Here is a 20,029-nt window from a genome sequence, read left to right as displayed (position 1 = left end):
TTTATTTCCTCTGCTTAAGATGAAAATAATACTGTTACAATTTATGTCAGAGAGTGTTCTTCTAGGATAACTCTGTTGTCTTCTAGGAGTTTATGGTTTCTGGCCTTACATTTAATTCTTTAATTGATTTTGAGTTTATTTCTGTATACAATGTTACAGAATGTTCTATATTCATTGTTTACAGGTAGCTATTCAGTTTTCTCAGCACCACTTATTGAGGAGACTGTCTTTTCGCTATTATATACTTTTGGGTCCTTTGTTGCAGGTTAATTGACTATAGTATTTATTTCTGTGCTCTCTAGTCTGCTCCATTGATCTGCATGTCTGTTTTCATGCCAGTGCCATACTGCTTTGATGACTGTAGCTTCATAGCATAGTCTGAAATTAGGCAGCATGATTCCTCCAGTTCTGTTATTCTTTCTCAAGATTGTTTTGGCTATTTGGTGTACTTTGTGTTTCAATGCAGATTTTAAAATTATTTGTTTTAGTTCTGTGAAAAAAGCCCTTGGCATTTTGATAGAGATTGCATTGCATCTGTAGATTGCCTTGGGTAACAAGGCAATTTAAACAATATAATTCTTCCAACCCATAAACACAATATATCTTGTTATCAGCTTATGTTTGTCTTCAATTTCTATCAGTGTCTTATAGTTTTCAGAATACAGGTCTTTTACCTTCCTAGGTGAGCTTATTCTCAGATGTTTTGTTCTTTTTGATATGATTGTAAATGGAACTGTTTCCTTAATTTCTCCTTCTGATAGTTTGGCATTCATATATAGAATACAACAAATTTCTGTATATTAATTTTGTACCCTGCAACTTTACCAAATTCATTGATGAGTTCTTGTAGCTCTTTGGAATTGTATTTTTTGTTTCCCTGACAAGTTTTTCGAAGGGGTGAGGCTGGTATAAAAATCTCCTTACCTTGTAACTGTATAAATTATGTATTATTTATTCATCTTTGGATGGAGAAATGTTACTGTCAATTTCAGCTCAAATAAACTTTCATTTTTTTTCTTTTATACATATATCACACTTTCTACCTTAGGAATTGCTATGACATAGCCAAAAAACAATGGTGCTAATTTGCAAGTCACATATATTTGTGTATATTAGAATATTTAGGAAACCATTACCTGCCAAACAAATGTTAGCTTTTTTTTTTTTTTTTTTTTACTTTAAACATTTGTTTTACCCTGTCCTAAAGAGGATTTCGGAGAAGGCAATGGCAACCTACTCCAGTACTTTTGCCTGGAAAATCCCATGGACAGAGGAGCCTGGTAGGCTGCAGTCCATGGGGTTGCTAAGAGTCAGGCACGACTGAGTGACTTCACTTTCACTTTTTACTTTAATGCATTGGAGAAAGAAATGGCAACCCACTTCAGTGTTCTTGCCTGTTGAATCCCAGGGAGGGGGGACCCTGGTGGGCTGCCATCTATGGGCTCGCACAGAGTCAGACACGACTGAAGTGACACAGCAGCAGCAGCAGCAGCAGCAGCAGCAGCAGAGAGGATTTAGGGTGATATAGATGACAGACAGGTAGAAGATAGGTAGAAATGAACAGACATGGTCTAACAAGGCAGCCACTAGCCACATGTGGTATTTGAATATTTTAAATGTGAGTGGTCTAAATTGAGAAGTGCTCTAAATGAAAAATAGCTGTCAGATTTCAAAGACTTATTATGAAAAATGAATATAAATATTTCATTAACAGTTTTCATATTGATTACAGATTAAAACGTTAATATTTTGAATATACTAAGTTAAATAAAAATATTCATAAAATTAATTTCACCTCTTTCCTTTTATTTTATTTAAGTGATTACTAGGAAATGGAAAATTACATATATGGTTCATACTTTTATACTAATAATGGTAATATATTAAATGCAGTGAGATGAACCAAATTTAACACTCCTGTATAACATCATTAAACATTTCTCTGGCAATAATAGTTCAGAGGACCTTATTCTTAGGTACTAAATGTCCAGTGTAATGTGGAATAAGACTAAAATGAAGATTGAGTAGCAATGCCGCTAATTGTTGAGATTGTTCTGGTACCCAGCCAGAGGGAATAAGAATCCATTTGACTGGGGTCTACAGCAAGATTAGGTGGTGGGGCTGAATACAACTAATGAATGTTTCTCTAATCCATTTATTTTGGCAATAGTGAATCATTTTTAATGGTGAAATAGATTGGCATCCCTGTATCATTTGATTTTGTTAATAGTAGTAAAAAAATGTTGCCATCCCACAGCTATTGCAACAAACTGTAGAAATGGGAATTAATGAGACTCATTTCCACTCTGAACTGCCCTGGGTCCTGCACTAGTCAGAGGCCAATGGAACTATATAATTACTAGAGTTAAAGAGAAATAAATGGCCATGGGCTCTAGCTTGGTTTCACTTTAATTTAAAAGGGAAGACTTTGTACATATTCAATTTGATGTAGGTAACTTTTGGTAGGGGTGCAGCTGGAAAAGCCAATGCTTTCTGTGAAAAGGTACTTACTTGACATAAACAGAAATGCAAGTTCAGGCATTTCATGTTAGGGGGGATGTTAGGACATCTAGTTACATGTCATTCCCCTGCTCCCAAAGCAGCTCCCCTCCCCAGCAGCTAAAATAGGCACTCTCTTTAGTTTTTGCTTATTATCATGGACACAGAAGCATCAGATGAAAATCATGGATTATAAGTCATATTGAAAAAATTAGAAAGAGGCAACAGAGGTTTCTTTTTACTTAATTAAGCATGATTAGCATTTTTCCATCTTTACCTTCTCAGTATAGCAGTATAATAAAGTTCATTGAAGTGTTTCAGGTAATTCGTGATCTAAACTAAAGAGAGTTGATGGATGACTCTCATAGATTTCCTAGCCTTTTAAAATTGAGATTTGAGTTATCAAAACCTTCTTATGTATATATAGACTGAGCAGGCTATTTTGTTACATAAATTATAAAATTATGAGGCTACATTGCCTCAGCTCTGTTAATTTTTTAATTAATCTTTAATTACTGTTAAATTTTTAAAGGCTGTGGAAAACCCCGTGAATGTTGTCAAAGTTTCCTAGTTCATGGGATTTTTGTAATATTGTAAAGGTTAAAATAGATAATAAATGTAAATCCTTAGTTCAGTGTCTGCCATATACTTTAATGTTTATGTGTGCATATATGTATATATGTTACTCATGAAAATAAACATACATGTGTATAAAATAGTATATAAAGTGATTTTACTCTGATATCAAGATATGTTTTCATATTTAATCTTTATATATTATTTTACTTGTTTAAAATTAGCATTCTTTTAAATCTTAAAAATAGTTCACTCAGTCGTGTTTGACTCTTTGTAAACCAGTGGACTGTAGCCCTCTAGTCTCCTCTGTCCATGAGATTCTCCAGGTAAGAATATTGGAGTGGGTCGCCATTTCCTCCTCCAGGGGATCTTCCCGACTTGGGGATCAAACTGGTGTCTCTTCCATTACAGGTGGATTCTTTATTGCTGAGCCATCGGGGAAGTCCCAAAATGACTAAGGTTATAAACAAAAATGAAGATGATTAGCTGAGAGGTCACTGAGGGTCGGATAAGACTGAGCGACTTCACTTTCACTTTTCACTTTCATGCATTGGAGAAGGAAATGGCAATCCACTCCAATACTCTTGCCTGGAGAATCCCAGGGACGGTGGAGCCTGGTAGGCTGCCTCCTATGGGGTCGCACAGAGTTGGACAGGACTGAAGTGACTTAGCAGCGGCAGCAGCAGCAGCAGCAGCAGCTGAGAGTAGTAAATATTTCTGACAGTTATAAATATTTTCATAAAATTTACTGATTATTATTAATTATTGCCTACCAAGCACTGTATTTGAAAATGTATATTGTATTAAAAAATGAGATTCAGATCAATACAATAGAAATTTTATTCAATTTATTTCAACTTCTTCAGTCATATTATCTTATTTCATAGTATAATGCATGTTGAGTTTAGTATTATTATGGAGTTGAAATTACTAGGTTTTTTCCCTTTTTAATAAAATCGTTATATGAGAATCTAAATTGTTCCCTCTTCTCACCCAAAACATTATGTATTCCCACAGGTGTAACTTTCAGCTGTGACTTTTGACACATAATAACTGTGCAGATATTTGTTCAAAAAGCATAATATGCCCTTGTAAACTTTTGGAGGTTTCTTCACATTTTCTTATATGGATCTGTTAGGTTACTAGTTGTTTTTTTTTTTTTCCTACATTGCTACTTAGACTTCATGTTTAGGGTTTTTATTCATTTTTAATCTTGTAGCAAATATTTTACAAAACTAACTCAATTTGGGATACATTAACTAAAGCAGTATTTTTCATGGGTAAGATTTTACCTTTGTTCTCCTTGCTTTCCTTCTGTGGGTGATGTATTATTAAAAATAACATGTCATGTTTCTTATAATGAATCCCCTAAAGAAAAATATGGACAGAAGAAAAAGACAGAAACAATATGTGTCAGTCATGAAGAAGGAGTGAAATCTAGCTTATGGAGCAAAAATTAAATGACTAAAAATATCTAATCAACAGTGACATTTTTGAGTACCAGCTGTGCAGCATAGCAGGATTCATCTTAGTCTGCAAGAGAGCTTATACAGCTCATCAGAGCTAGTGAGTAAAGTACAGGACCAGGATTCAGGAAATCTGTTGACAGTCCCAATTTTGGCACTTGATGCAGAAACACATCCAAGATTATTCATCTGTTCAAAGGGGATGTTGGTAATTGTTAGTACATCATTTATGAAAAAATATAAACTAAGAAGTTTATAGACATATTAGTTCTGAAAGCTGAAAGCTTTCAATGTGTCATGAGTATTCATTTCAAAAGCCATTTTTGTGACCCTGTATACATTGCCTAACTTCTCCATGACTCAGTACCTCACTCATAATAGTAGTATTATAATAATATTTATCACCTGTGGTTGTGTATAGATTCAATGAAGAAATGCTCAAAAGGAACATAGAATTGTCTCAACACATTTTAGCTATTAATATTATTATTTGTAAATTATGATAAATGACCCTGGATCATTCATTAATAAGTTGAAATTAAAATTATTTTCTCATTGAGACTACTTTCTAATTGATACAAACTAAAGTGATGTTCTTTTACATTTTTAGTTAATTAAAAGACTTCTTGAATGAAATCTAAGAAATATTAGCCACATACTAAATTCAAGTAAATGACAATCCAGAACATACTGTTTTCCATGAAAAAGAGAAGAAATAACTCTGATTTTTTTGGAATTTGCATAAATGAGATAATAACACATCTAATTTTTAAATCCAGTGGAAATACAAGCAACTTTGGTATACTTACTTAAAGAATGTATGGCATAAAGATATTCATGTGGCAGATTTCATGATATTGGCTTCAATAGATTCAATCATATGATTTAAATAATTTTTCATTCTGCTTTTGCATTTAGATTAAAATTGGAATATTACTTAAAAATTACTCCAATTTTTATTTTAAAATATATATTTATTATATGATTATGTCATAAGTTGTCACTTCCCTATTAGAATATGTGATAATTTAATGTTACTTCCCAATTGTTGAGTATCTAGATTGACTCTAAATTTTGTATTTTAAATGCTACTTTAAAAAATAAATTCAGGTATATACCTATTTCAGAATATAGAATCATTCAGGAGGGACGTCCAGAACTGGAATTATTGAAGTATAAATTTTAAGATTTTTAATACTACCAAAAATGACTTCCCAGATAGTAGTAATAAAGTGCTCCTTTCTCCATATACCCATCAACATGGGGATTTATGATTTTTATGACATTAGAATAATTTCATAAGCAAAACATATTATATGCTTTGTTTCTTCAAGTTTTATTTATTATATTAAATATCTTTCAGTATGTTTAATAGGTGTGCCTGCAACTATATATTAATAGGTCTACTTTCTCTTTATTAACATTCAGTTCATTTTTTGCCAAATCATCTATTGAGAAGTTCTTTTTCTCTACTCCTTGGTACAATTAATATTTTATAGACTTAACTCAAAATGGATCACAGACCAAACTATAAAACTCCTAGACAAGAATTTGGAGAAAACCTAACTGAGGCAATGACCATGCAATGTAAGGATATGTGGGTTGTTTAAGCATTGATTAAAGGATAGTGTAGCTAAAACAGAAAGTATGGCAGACAATTTAAGAAAAAACAGTAGGGAGTGACAGACAGTAGGTAGACCACACAGAGCCATACAGGCCAAGTTAAGAATTTTTGCATTTATGTAAAAATAATGTGAGAGTATTAGAAGAAGTTGATCTCACTCTGGTATGTGACATGAAGAATTATTTGGAAGAAGAAAACTGAAAGAGATATGTCAATCAGAAGGGGCTGGAAGAGTTCAGGTGAAAGATAATAGTGACTGTCTAAACTGGTGGAAGAAATGAAGAGGATAGGATAAATTTAAAATTTATATTCAGGAGGTAAAATCAAGGGATCTGATGATGAATTTTCCAATGAGGTTGAATGAGAGTGAGGTAGCCAGAGTGATGTGAGACACTTTGTGAAACTGAAGTTATGGTAAACTCTATAGATATAAGGCCGTGCAGGGCATTTGGTCCAATGAATGTTTTGAATAGGATCAAATGTCCTCTACTTGAGATAAGTAATCATATTCAAGCAGCTGTTGGGAAATAGATGAGTTCAATATTGAGCCCATTGGTTTAACAAGGAGACCTGGGTTCAATCCCTGGGTTGGGATGATCCCCTGGAGAAGCAAATGGCAACCCACTCCAGTACTCATGCCTGAAAATTCCATGGATGGAGAAGTCTGATGGGCTATGGTTCATGGGGTCGCAGAGTCGGACATGACTGAGTGACTTCACTTTCTTTCTTTCACTTTTCTGATGTGCTTAGGAGATATTGAGCAGATAGTAGAATATAGTGTTGGCACATACAAGAGGTCTCACTGAAGAATGCATAGGGTTTTAGAAAGATAGTCAAGCATGTCTCAAAGGATGTTTTCTATGAACTGAATACTGAGTCTGAAAAGGATCTAGTACATGTATTTGAAGAATGCCAATGTTTAAAACCAAAAAAGAAAATATAATAGAGAAGAATGAGGAAGTCATTATATCATTGGAGCTAAGGAAAAAGAATGTATTTCAAAAAACAGGTTTTTTTTTTTTTTTTTTTCACTGAATGTTATAATCATTTTGTCAGCATTTTGTCCATAATTGGATTATTTTGATAAAAATGTCAAGGGGGTGACACCTTCTATTTCAGGTACTGTGAAGACATCACAGGGAAGTTTGACAAAATCTATATGCTTTTTTGTGCATTGTGTCCTTCCTCATGGCTTCCTTTGGACTATTACAGTTATTTAAATTATTTAGCTGGATGCTTAGTTTATCATTCACTTTCTCTTAACTCTAGCATGCAAAATATTAAACAGTTTGGCCATGTTTGATGTTTACTGATTTTTTAAGATTTTTGTTCCAGTACATTAAAACAATGTTTCATTGCATTAAAAAATTTGTTTTGCAAGTTGGTGTTTACCTAAAAGACTTTTCATTTCTGACAGGACCACAAATTTCCCATGCCTCTAATTGTGTTTTTGTTATTTGTTTAGAACTCTCTGGGATTGCTTTTAAAGATATCTAAGTGCTAATTTGGAAAAAGGATGCCCAGATGAAATTAAAATTTAAATTTTTCAGAGAATGTAGTAATGTAAAAATCACATCTAAAAACATGCATATTGACTTTGTCACATCTCTGTACTTTATTGGTGGATTTTGTTCAAAACTATGTTATAAACAAAGAGTACAACCTGATAAATTTCTACTTTTAGAATATTTCCCATAGCATGCAAGTATTAGTTAAATTTGAGTGGATCACTAAAGATAAACTTCCCTCCAAAAAAATTAACAGTTACAGCTACTTAAAAAAATTTTGTTTTAGTCTTTCTGTATAAAGCATCATTTAATTCTAACTGGAAAATTACCTTTAGAAACAAAAAGAAGCAAAAAAATATACAAAATAAAAGGAAAAATATTTATATATTGATAGTTTTGACATAAAGATTGAAGTGTCTCATGTCTTCTTTGCTTGATTACAAACAGAACACACAAGAGAGCAAAGATATGTTATGTGTAGAAGCTTTTCAATCCCTAGTGGCCACATGAAATTTAGCAGATTTTTAAAATTCATCTCATTTTGTCTGGAGTGTCTTATCTGGTTCTGCATAACAGGCAGAGAAAACCTTGCTATTGCTCGTTTCAATCCAGCTTTTTTTCTTTTAATAGACTCTCTCCTTGACCAAACTTCAGTCAGGTTCCTATCAGGCCTCTTTTTAGAGGGCTTCCCTGATGGCTCAGATGGTGAAGAATTTACTTGCAATACAGGAGACCCGGGTGACGTGGGTTCAATCCCCGGGTCGGGAAGATCCCCTGGAGAAGGGAACTGCTACTCACTCCAGTATTCGTGCCTGGAGAATCCCATGGATGGAGGAGCCTGGCAGGCTATAGTCCATGGGGTCGCAAAGAGTTGGGCACGACTGAGTGACTAACATTTGACTAGGCCTTGGGTATCATTCTATCTTTGTCAGACATGTATGGCCTAGTTTTAGCAGGAATCTGGCAAAGTCAGTGTAGAGAGGATTCCCCCACCATTGATGACTGATCACACTAATATCTGATCAAATTCCTCAGGCCCCACCTGTGATATAGAAGTCCTTGGCCTCTCTTTGGCAAGAACTCTGTCAGGTCACTTTAGCAAGAATCTCCCTATCTTTGATGTCTCCTCTGAGTAATTTTACATTGACTGACTCTCTCACTCTACTCCTTGGCCTTACATTTCCACTTGTCTTTGCATTCAAAGTTAAGCCTGATCTCTCTCCTCTGTTGCATTAGTTTTGACTAAAGTTGTCATTATTGCTTTAATAAGCGTCAGAATAATTTTTTCTTTCTACAGTGCCTGATCATTACAACAGTAAAAATAATCTAAAAATAAACATCCTAAATTAGGTCCTTGCAGATAAAAATAAGCAAACTACTCTTTCAGTTCATCCCACCCTCTCCTTCCCCTCCTGTGTCCACAAGTCCATTCTCTATGTCTATGTCTGCATTGCTGCCCTGAAAACAGGTTCATCCGTACCATTTTTCTAAATTCCATATATATGTGTTAAAGCACAATATTTGTTTTTCTTTTTGGAATATGTACATTACCATGTGTAAAATAGAGAGCTAGTGGGAAATTGCCATATAACACAGAGAGCTCAGCCTGGTGCTCTGTGATGCCCTAGAGCCGGTGAGTTGGGGGAATGGGAGGGAGGCTCAATAGGGAGGGGATCAATGTATACCTATGGCTCATTCATGTTGTATGGCAGAAACAAATACAATATTGTAAGCCAATTATCCTCTAATTAAACAATTTTTTTAAAGTAAGCAAACTAAATAATTTTCCAAAGCATTCAGGCACCTTAGAGCCACTTCCTGTTCAGCAGTACACAGTCCTTTATACTGTGAACTACCATACTCTGTTCCTTTGCAGTCTATTGTGCTCTGGATGGGTATGAAGATATGGGTAAGAACTTACGCAAAGTTCTAAGCATATGAATGTTTCACGAATAGCAGGCAACTCTTCTGATTACAAGAAAGAAGCTTAATTTGAATAGAAATCACTGAGTTGTAAATGTGGGAGACTCAAACACTCCTTTTTTCCCCCTCATTTACTGGAGAGGGAACATTTGTCAAGACTCTGCTGCCATGCGGTCATAGGTTTAGCCCATTACCCAGAACTCATTTTATCCTACGATCTTGCTTTTTCATGAAGAATTGGAGATTTTGTAGCCCACACTACATAAAATCTTCATTACTCTGTTTCTGTTTGACTTGATCTCACATGTGGATGCTTGTATCCTGAGCTTCAATCTTGCATAACCACTTGTCATTCTCCAAATCTATGGAGTCTGTATTTCATGTCTTCATTCTTTCCTATATGTTCTTTTCACTTCTTAGAATCTTCCTACATGCATCTTATTCATTTCTCTATGTTTTGTTTCCTTAATTAGTTGATTCTACAGTTATTCACTGAACTTAATGTTACCCCTTCTATAATTTTTTCTTATCTCCTCAGAAAATCTGAGTTGTTTCTAAAAAAGACACTCTTCCAGAACTTTGTATGATGCATTTGTGGATCATCAAACCTAGGTCAGTTCATGACCATGTTTGTGTCTGTCATTTCTACAAAGGCAGGAACTCTGTTCTATTTACTCGTGTATTTGTAGAACCTTTGTATGCCTGCCATTAGTAGGTTTTTAATAATATTTGATGAATTGATCAGAATATAAACTATGGCTTAGTTATGTATTGTACACTGAGTCTATTCAGGAGCAGCTTGCTCTCATCTGTATCCATTTTGAGGGCAGATTTAGATCTTAGTTGTATCTCCTAGAATTTCCATCCTCTCGCAAACAGGACTGAGAAGTAACGACTTGCCACATAATTCATTGTATTAAATCTCCATTGAAGGCACTTAGTTCTCTCTCATTATTGTCTCTCTACCCTTTACTCCCTTTCATCCTTTATATTATCTCCCAAAGACTCTCTAATCTCTTCTGTTGCTTTATGTAACCCAGCTCTGCCTGAAATTATATATTAATATGTCACATGATGCAAAAACCTCAGAGGATGAACCATTTTAAAATCTGTTATTCAAATAGGTTGTCATAAGTGGGTAAAAATTATTGCTGACCTCAAGTTAAATATTAACGAAATAAGCCTTCTGAGGAAAAGGCTAGTGAGATTGCCACAAAGAAAATTTATTTTTCATTTTATATGAGTTATTATATTTGCAAAGAATAGAAGCCCGCTGTTTAAATGATTCCTTAAATGAATTAATTTGTAAAATTAATTTTTCCTAAGGCAAATAGTTATCAGTCATTTATCTTTATCAAAATTTGAATTTTTATATGGTAGATTTGTTTAACAAAATAGTTTTTGTTTAAGAGATGGCTTCAATGAAGCCTAAGAAATAACTCCCTAGAGGTATGTTATTGAGACATTTACCTTTCACTAATTCATTGGTTCAGTAACTAACAGTAAGTGCTCACCATATTTCAGGTTTCCCCCAAATATGTTTGCTTAACAAATGAGTGAATGCATGCAAGAAACAGTGGATGAAAGTGAGTGCAGAGATAGACTCAATTTTCCTTATGTCTCGTTGATTTGATTTCCCTTCTTTCATAAAGTTTATAGGATTCTGTCTTTGAAATAGAGCATTTTTGTATTTTTGAGGACATTATTAAAGCAAATTAGGAATTTTTTAGCATCACAACTTAGGACATTTTAAAGATATTATGGACAAGGAAATGGCAACCCACTCCAGTGTTCTTGCCTGGAGAATCCCAGGGACCGGGGAGCCTGGTGGGCTGCCATCTCTGGGGTCGCACAGAGTCGGACACGACTGAAGTGACTTAGCAGCAGCAGCAGCAAAGATATTATTAAGTGTAGGTAGAGTAACTTTAAATGATACCTAATTGGCATGCGGTTGCAGACCTTTCCTCATCTTCCTGTTTCTTTGATGTAGTCTTTTTTTTTTTTTTAATGGAAAATATTTATTCCGAAATTGCTTTGTGAATAGATGGTGTCACAGTTTTTTTGTTGTTGTTGTTGTTTTCTGTCAAATCTCAACATGAATCAGCCATAGGTATACATATATCCCCTCCTGGTAGAACCTCCCTCCCATCTTCCTCCCCATCCGACCCCTCTAGGTTGATACAGTGCCCCTCTTCAAGTTTCCTGAGCCATATAGCAAATTCCCATTGGCTATTTACAAAGGAGGGGGTGCTCTAGAGCTCTCCTTGATTCTTCATTAAGTCACTCAGTAAATCCTTGACCTCTTTGTTTCTGCACTTTGCCTCCAGTAAAACTCAGATATTTGGCTAAATCCACAGTGCAGAAAATCAGAAAGTATGAGCTCGAGGTTACAAAATAACAGTAAAAGTAAGGAAAGAATTTGCAACCAGTCAATTTGCATATGGAAATTTTAATCTCAGCTCAACGAATGGCTATGTTCTAATCACTCAGTCAGCAGCTGCTTAAAATCAGTGATGAAAGCAGCATGCTTTTTTTCTTCTTTCAGTATGACATCCCCTCAAAATATTTAAATGTATTTTTTACAGAGATCTTCATTTCTATGCTTGTTTCTTTGCTTACTTTTAAAAACTTGTCATAATTTTTTAATGTTATATGCTATGACACAGTGGATGACTTTACAACTGAATACCATGTGGAGTATTTTAAACATTTGTTTATCACCACAAAAGATGAGAGCTACTGTATTCTTTTTTTCTTTTCATTTCTTTACTTTTGTGAATACTCTTGTTATATATTGATTTATATATAATTTATGTGAAAATAATATAAATTCATACTAGTTGGCTGAATCAAATGCTAATCATAGAAAAACTGAAATCTATAATGATGGAACAAACACATTTTAAAAATGCAAATTATATTTAACATTTATGTATCAGTGAGGAAGAAATCTTTCTTCTAACCTTCTAGGTTCTTCTGGCTGGTCTAAGAATTAAATTAACTTGAGACAGAGTAACAGGAGAAAATCAAATTTAATTTCAGTTCTTCAAGAAACCTACATGCATGGGATGGTGAGAGACCCTATATACATGGTAGGCTCAGAGATAGAAAGGCAAAGTGAGGTATAGATGCCATCCTGATCTAAGAAATGGAATGGGGCCTTAAAGGGGGGGGGGTTGCTGAAGACAGGAGGGTCATTCACCAGACAATAGCAAGAGAGGTTCATGGGACTCTTTGTGACCCCATGGACTGTAGCCTGCCAGGCTCCTCTGTTCATGAGATTTTCCTTGAAAGAATACTGGAGTGGGTGGCCATGCCTTCTTCCAAGGAATCTTCCTGACCCAGGGATCAAGCCTACATCTCCTGCATCAGCAGGTAGATTCTTTACTACTGAGCCACTGGGGAAACCCAGTAAGAAGAGATGTTTAGTAATTGTTTGCCCTCCCATATAGATGAGGTCTCTGAGGTAAAATTTATCCTCATAGTAACACTTTTCTGGGAAAAATTTCCAATTTAAATTCTTCTGGATATTTAAAGGAGAGGCAAATTCTCTTGAATTTGCAGTCTCATTTGCCTTTAGCTCAAAATAATTTGATGCCAAAGGGGCACATTTGGGGGAGGCTCATTCTGAATCCTACATGTGCTTGAGAGAAACAAACACTCCCTGCTAATTTTATAAAACAATAGTTTTCAGCCTTTTTAAAAATCACCTCTCCAGATTTAATATTTCAGTGCTTTAGCAGGAAGGAATAGATTTAAATGGGACATACTTTTTAAGTACGAGTGTAAATAAACAATATTTCAAGCTGGAGAAGTAAGTACAGTTTAATATACTGGAGATTAGAGAATGGAATTGTAGGTGTCTTTCATCATGAATATCATGTTTTGTTACTTGGATTTTCACCTTTGTTTTCCTAACAGTTTCTCTTGATCATCCCAGTGGTTGCAGCATTGTTGTAGTCCTCATGATACTTTCTTTGCTTATGGATGCGGAGGGTACTTACAAGATGACCAAAGCCTGGATCAAATATATTTAAGCAGTGGTTTCAGGTTATCTGTAAACTGTAGGCTTCAGGGCTATGCAAGGCCATCCTCTTTAGTACCTCTGATTATACTTGGTATATAAGCGGTACTGTTAGGTAGTTAGAATAGGAAACAGGAGTCCAAAATGGCGGTGGCTAAAAGACAAGGAAGGGAAAAGCTAGCGAAAATAGAACAAAGGAAGGTCAAAGGAAGATCCAAGGACCGGAGTGAGGACCTTGGGTACAACAAACAGCACTCCTGGCTGGCCCAATTTACATAGGGCAGGCCCAGGGGGAGGAGAAAACATTTAAAAAGAGGAGCCAAAGGACCAGGGGTCTCTCTCTCTTTCTCTCACTCTTCTCTTTGTGTCTTTTGGGTCGGCATGCCCCCATGCCTCGAGGATGTATTTTCCTTTATTTTCTAAATAAAACTGAGGGAGCTGTAACACTGCCCCAGAGCTGTTGACACGCTGAGGGCTTTAATGTCCGTCGCTTCAAATTTTTATTGAGATGAGACAGAACTGAGGAGAATACACCCGCCTGACAGTACCAAATCAATGTAGGTTTTTTGAACAATAATATGCTTTTCTGCTTATCTTTATCTGTTAAAGTTAGCTCACAAGTAAAAACAGATACTATTTTTAGTTGTTTTGTATACGTGTGTATGGTAAGAACATTTAAAGGCCTATTTTCTTAGCAAATGCCAAGTATATAATATACATAGTCTTATTAACTGTAATCACCATGCTACACACTAGATTCTGAAAACTTACTCATTGGATAACTGAGTTTGTACCTTTGACCAGCATCACCCACATTTTTCCTACCCCTGCCCCCCACCACCCCAGACTCTGGCTACCACAGTCCTACTCTCTGATTCTGAGTCTGACTTTCTAAAATTCCACATGTATGTGAGATCCTACAGTATTTGTCTTTCTATGTTTGGCTTATTTCACAAAGCATCAGTTCAATCATTCAGTTGTGTCCGACCTTTTGTGACCACATGGACTGCAGCACTCCAGGCTTCCCTGTCCATTACTGAACTCCTGGAGCTTGCTGGAACTCATGTCCATTCAACCATCTCGTCCTCTGTCATCCCTTTCTCCTCCTGCCATCAATCTTTCCTAGCATCAGGGGCTTTTCCAATGAGTCAGTTCTTCCCATCAGGTGGCCAAAGTATTGGAGTTTCAGCTTCAGCATCAATCCTTCCGATGAATATTCAGGAATGATTTCCTTTATGATAGACTGGTTTGAGCTCCTTGTAGTCCAAGGGATTCTCAAGAGTCTTCTCCAACACCACAGTTCAAAAGCATCAATTCTTCAGCACTCAATTTTCTATATAGTCCAACTCTCACATCCATACATGACTACTGAAAAAACCATAGCTTTGACTAGACAGACCTCTGTTGTCAAAGTAATGTCTCTGCTTTTTAATATGCTATCTAGGTTTGCCATAGCTTTTCTTAAAAGGAGCAAGCATCTTTTAATTTCATGGCTGCAGTCATCATATGCAGTGATTTCTTTCAAGATAAGAAAGTCTATCACTGTTTCCATTGTTTCCCCATCTATTTTCCATAAAGTGATGGGACCGTATGTCATGATCTTAGTTTTCTGAATGTTGAGTTTTCAGCCAGCTTTTTCACTCTCCTCTTTCACCTTCATCAAGAGGCTGTTTTGTTCTCGTTGCTTTCTGCCATTAGGGTGGTGTCATTTGCACATCTGAGGTTATTGATATTTCTCCTAGCAATCTTGATTTCAGTTTGTGCTTCATCCAGCCTGACATTTCACATGATGTACTCTACATATAAGTTAAATAAGCAGGGTGACAATATACAGCCTTGATGTACTCCTTTCCCAATTTGGAACCAGTCTGTTGTTCCATCTCTGGTTCTAACTATTACTTCTTGACCTGCATACAGATTTCTCAGGAGGCATGTAATGTGGTCTGGTATTCCCATCTCTTTCAGAATTTTCCACAGTTTATTGTGATCCACACAGACAAAGGCTTTGGTGTAATCAATAAAGGAGAAGTAGATTTTTTTTCTGGTATTCTTTTGTTTTTTTAGTGATCCAAGTGATGTTGGCAATTAATCCAGCTTGAACATGTGGAAGTTCACAGTTCATGTACACCTGAAGCCTTGCTTGGAGAACTTTGAGTGTTACTTTGCAAGCGTATGGGATGAGTGCAATTGTGCAGTAGTTGGAACATTCTTTGACACTGCCTTTCTTTGGGATTGGAATGAAAACAGACCTTTTCCAGTCCTGTGGCCAATGCTAAGTTTTCCAAATTTGTTGGCATACTGATTGCAGCACCTTAACAGCATCATCTTTTAGGATTTGAAATAGCTCAACTGGAATTCCATCACCTCCACTAGCCTTGTTTGTAGTGATGCTTCCTACGACCCACTTGACTTCATATTCCAGGATGTCTGGCTCTAGGTGAGTGATCAAATCATCCTGATTGAAGTAAGCCAGAAAGTAAAACACCAATACAGTATACTAACGCATATATATGGAATTTAGAAAGATGGTAACGATAACCCTGTATGCAAGACAGCAAAAGAGACATAGATGTATAGAACAGTCTTTTGGACTCTGTGGGAGAGGGAGAGGGTGGGATGATTTGGGAGAATGGCATTGAAACAGGTATAATATCATATAAGAAACGAATCGCCAGTCCAGGTTTGATGCAGGATACAGGATGCTTGGGGCTGGTGCACTGGGATGACCCAGAGGGATGGTATGGGGAGGGAGGTGGGAGGGGGGTTCAGGATTAGGAACACATGTACACCCATGGCGGATCCATGTTGATGTATGGCAAAACCAATACAATATTGTAAAGTAATTAGCCTCTAATTAAAATAAATAAATTAAAAAAATCTTCATGGTTATCTGGGTCATGACGATCTTTTTTGTATAGTTCTGTGTATTGCCACCTCTTTTTAATATCTTCTGCTTCTGTTAGTTCCATACAATTTCTATCTTTCATTGTGCCCATCTTTGCATGAAATGTTCCCTTGGTATCTCTAATTTTCTTGAAGGGGTCTCTAGTCTTTCCCATTCTATTATTTCCCTCTGTTTCTTTGCATTGATCACAATAAAGGCTTTCTTATATCTCCTTGCTGTTCTTTGGAACTCTGCATTCAAATGGCTATATCACTTAGCATAACGTCCCACAAATTCATCCGTATTGTTGCAAATGGCAGAATTTCTTTCATTTTCAAGGCTGAACTATATTCCATTACAAGAGAAACTGAATGATCTATAGCTAGGACCTCAAAACTGGTTCAAGACCGTACGATTATACAAAACAAAACACTCTATTACATTTTGTATACTTGTTTGCAAGACAAATCTTTTTATAAGTGCTTTAAAAGATTATAAAGTAAAAACTCTGTATGTTTATTGATCTTTAGTTATGGAAAGTAGTAAATTAAGGTAGAAATGCCACTAAGACCTGATTTTTAATTTTGTTTCTTCTACAATTAGGGGATCTGTATGTCTACAGAATTGTTGGGCAGAAGGTAAATTTTCAGTAAGAAGACGAAAACTCTGAGGATTTAATGTGTGGCATGGTGACTGTAGTTACAAGTACTAAGTTGTATACTTGAAATTTTCTAGGTGTCAGTCTTAAGCATTCTCACCATACAAACTTCAAAACACCTTTGTGAAGTGATGGAGATGTTAATTAGCTTGATTATGGTGATTACTTTGCAATGTAGACCCATATAAAATCATCATATTGTGTACATTAAACATTTACAGTTTTTATTTGTCAGTTATACCTTAATAAGGCTGGAAAAGCATTTGGTGAACTTGGAACACTTTTTTTTTTTTCATGGATTGTATTTTTGTTGTTCTATCTAAAAAATTATTGCCAAACCCAATACCTAGGTTTTCTCCTAAATTATCCTCTGACAGGTTTATAATTTTGTTTCCTTCACTTAGGTCTGTGATCTCATTTGAATAATTTTTATCACAATTTTATCTGATTCATGGCAAACTTTTCAAGTGAGTGTTCTTAATCTGCCACTATTTTCACCTAGTTTCTTGTTTCATTCTCCTCTTTTTCCTTACAGTACTTTTGTATAAAGTCCATGCTAATTCTTGTTTACTTAACACTTTCTGTGAAATGAGGTAAGTTCTTATTAGACAAGCTCTTTGAAGGAGACTACTGTGATATTTTGGACACAGATGATTTCCATTCTGGTGGCAGTTCTTACTGTTTTACCATAAAGTTCTTTATAGCCTACCTTTCTCTGGGAACCTTTACTTCCGTCTACCAATGTAAATTGACAACTATCGTGTTCATAGTGTGAAATATTTGTCTTTGCTTCTTCCTAATAAGAGACTACTTCCTGGAAGCCATAGGGAAGTATTTAGCTTCTTGTGATTATTTTGTGCCTTTGGCTTTCTTATTCTTTGTGACAAACTCGATCCAGGAAAGGTCCTGCTAATCTTCCAAGTACTCTGTTCTTTTTATTGCAAAATAAATATTTGGTTTCTGCTCCTGAATATTGAAGACCTGTGTTGCATCAGTTTTCTTTCTGAACATTTGTCTGCATGCAACACTGTGTGTGTGTGTGTGTGTGTGTGAGTGCTTGGTTATGTCCAAATCTTTCTGACCTCTGTGGACAGTAGCCTGCTAGGCTGCTCTGTTCATGGAGTTTTCCAGACTGGAATGGGCTGACATTTCCTCCTCCAGGGAATCTTCCTGATTCAGGGATCAAACCCCTGTCTATTGCATTGGCAGGCAACTTTTATTTAATTTAGCATTCTTTACTTTAATTGAAACAACATATGTATTTTAGTTCTGTATAAAATAGAATTGTTCTTTCTGTTTCATTTCCTTTGCTATCCTAGGGAGATTTTTGACTGGTCAGTGGACAACATAAACTTTACTGGTGCCATATTCCCTTTCTCTCTGTCATTTATTTCTCAATCAGGGTTTACTGAGGGCTGATTGCATTGCTAGGGAGTCTTCAGTTAATGGATTTTTATCCAACAGCAAAAAAAAAAAAAGAAAGAAAAAACTTTTGGAAAAGATAAATTGTAAGAACTGGAGAGACGTCTCCAACTCATATGTATATGAAGTAATTAAAACTTTATAATGAATACTTACACCTTATGGCAGTTCAACATAATGATTGCAGTTCAAACAGTATTCTAATTTCTGGGGGATTATGCTTCACTTAAAAAAAAATTAACTACTGAGTTAATTAACATGGAGTTTTGGAGTTAAGGCTTTGCTTTAAGCAATTTATACAAGATCAAAAATAACAAAAGCTATTGTTATTATTTATTGAGCACTTACCATGTGCAAGGTGTTACCCTATGTCCTTTCCAAGGGTAAACTTATTTTAATTTTAACTTGTGAAGTAGGTACTGTAATTCTCTTCAAATTATAGATGACAGATTTAATGATGTTATATAACTTGCCTAAAGGAGTATATTTAATAAGTGACAAAAGATACCAACCAACCATGGCTAAGAACAGTCTGGTGGCAAAGGTAAATGATATTTTACATGTGTTTACTAATTTACTGTTTTTATCCACTTATCTACCCAACAAGTACATTGATGCATACCCAGTGACAGACAGTGGGTTAGGTTTTAGGCACACAGCAGTAAAACAATACCAGAATAGTCTCAGGCTTTAGTGAATTCACAGTTGTATTAAGAGATAGGCATTCAACAAACAATAGCATGTATACATGAAAAATAACCACTGTGTTGATATTTGCTAAAAAAAAAAAGTAGATGATCTGCAGAATTATATGACATAGAATCCAGGATATTCTGATGGATGAGTCATAGTTCATGGGGAAAATTCAGCTTTCAGATGGAATGGGAAGGATAAAAATGGACTAGGTTGGCAAAGGGGTTGAGGATAAAATCCTAATATAAAGGACAGAAGCACGTGTATACAAAGGTTCTAGTGTAGGAGCACGTCCTATTCAAGGAAGTAAAAGGTCAGTTTGTCAAGAATACAGAACAAAGAGAAGGGAGTGGTGGCTGATGAGGTCAGAGGGGTTACTGGAATCAGATTGTGTTGTTTTGTATCCCATACTAAGTATTTTGAATTTCCTCATAAGAACATAGGAAACTATTCAAAGTTCTAAGCAGTAGAGTTAAATCTGTGATCAACCTGGCAGCGATGTGAAGATCTCTTTAAAGGTGGGAATGATTTGAAGGATGTTTCAGTATTCCAGGGGAAAGATGACAGTTTCTTGGACTAGAAATGAGAAAATGTAGATGGAGAGAATTTAATTGAATAGAAACAAATTAAGTGTGTTAAAATGGAAGAATTTGGTGTGTGGCATGATAAAGGAATGTGTTATTGATGATGACTGCCAAGTTTTTGGCTACAGCAACTTAAAGAAAGATAGTGTCATTCACTAAACTAGAGAA

This window comes from Bos taurus, chromosome 4 (assembly GCF_002263795.3).
Source record: "Bos taurus isolate L1 Dominette 01449 registration number 42190680 breed Hereford chromosome 4, ARS-UCD2.0, whole genome shotgun sequence".
Lineage (NCBI taxonomy): Eukaryota > Metazoa > Chordata > Mammalia > Artiodactyla > Bovidae > Bos > Bos taurus.
Note: the sequence above shows the minus strand (reverse complement) of the source record.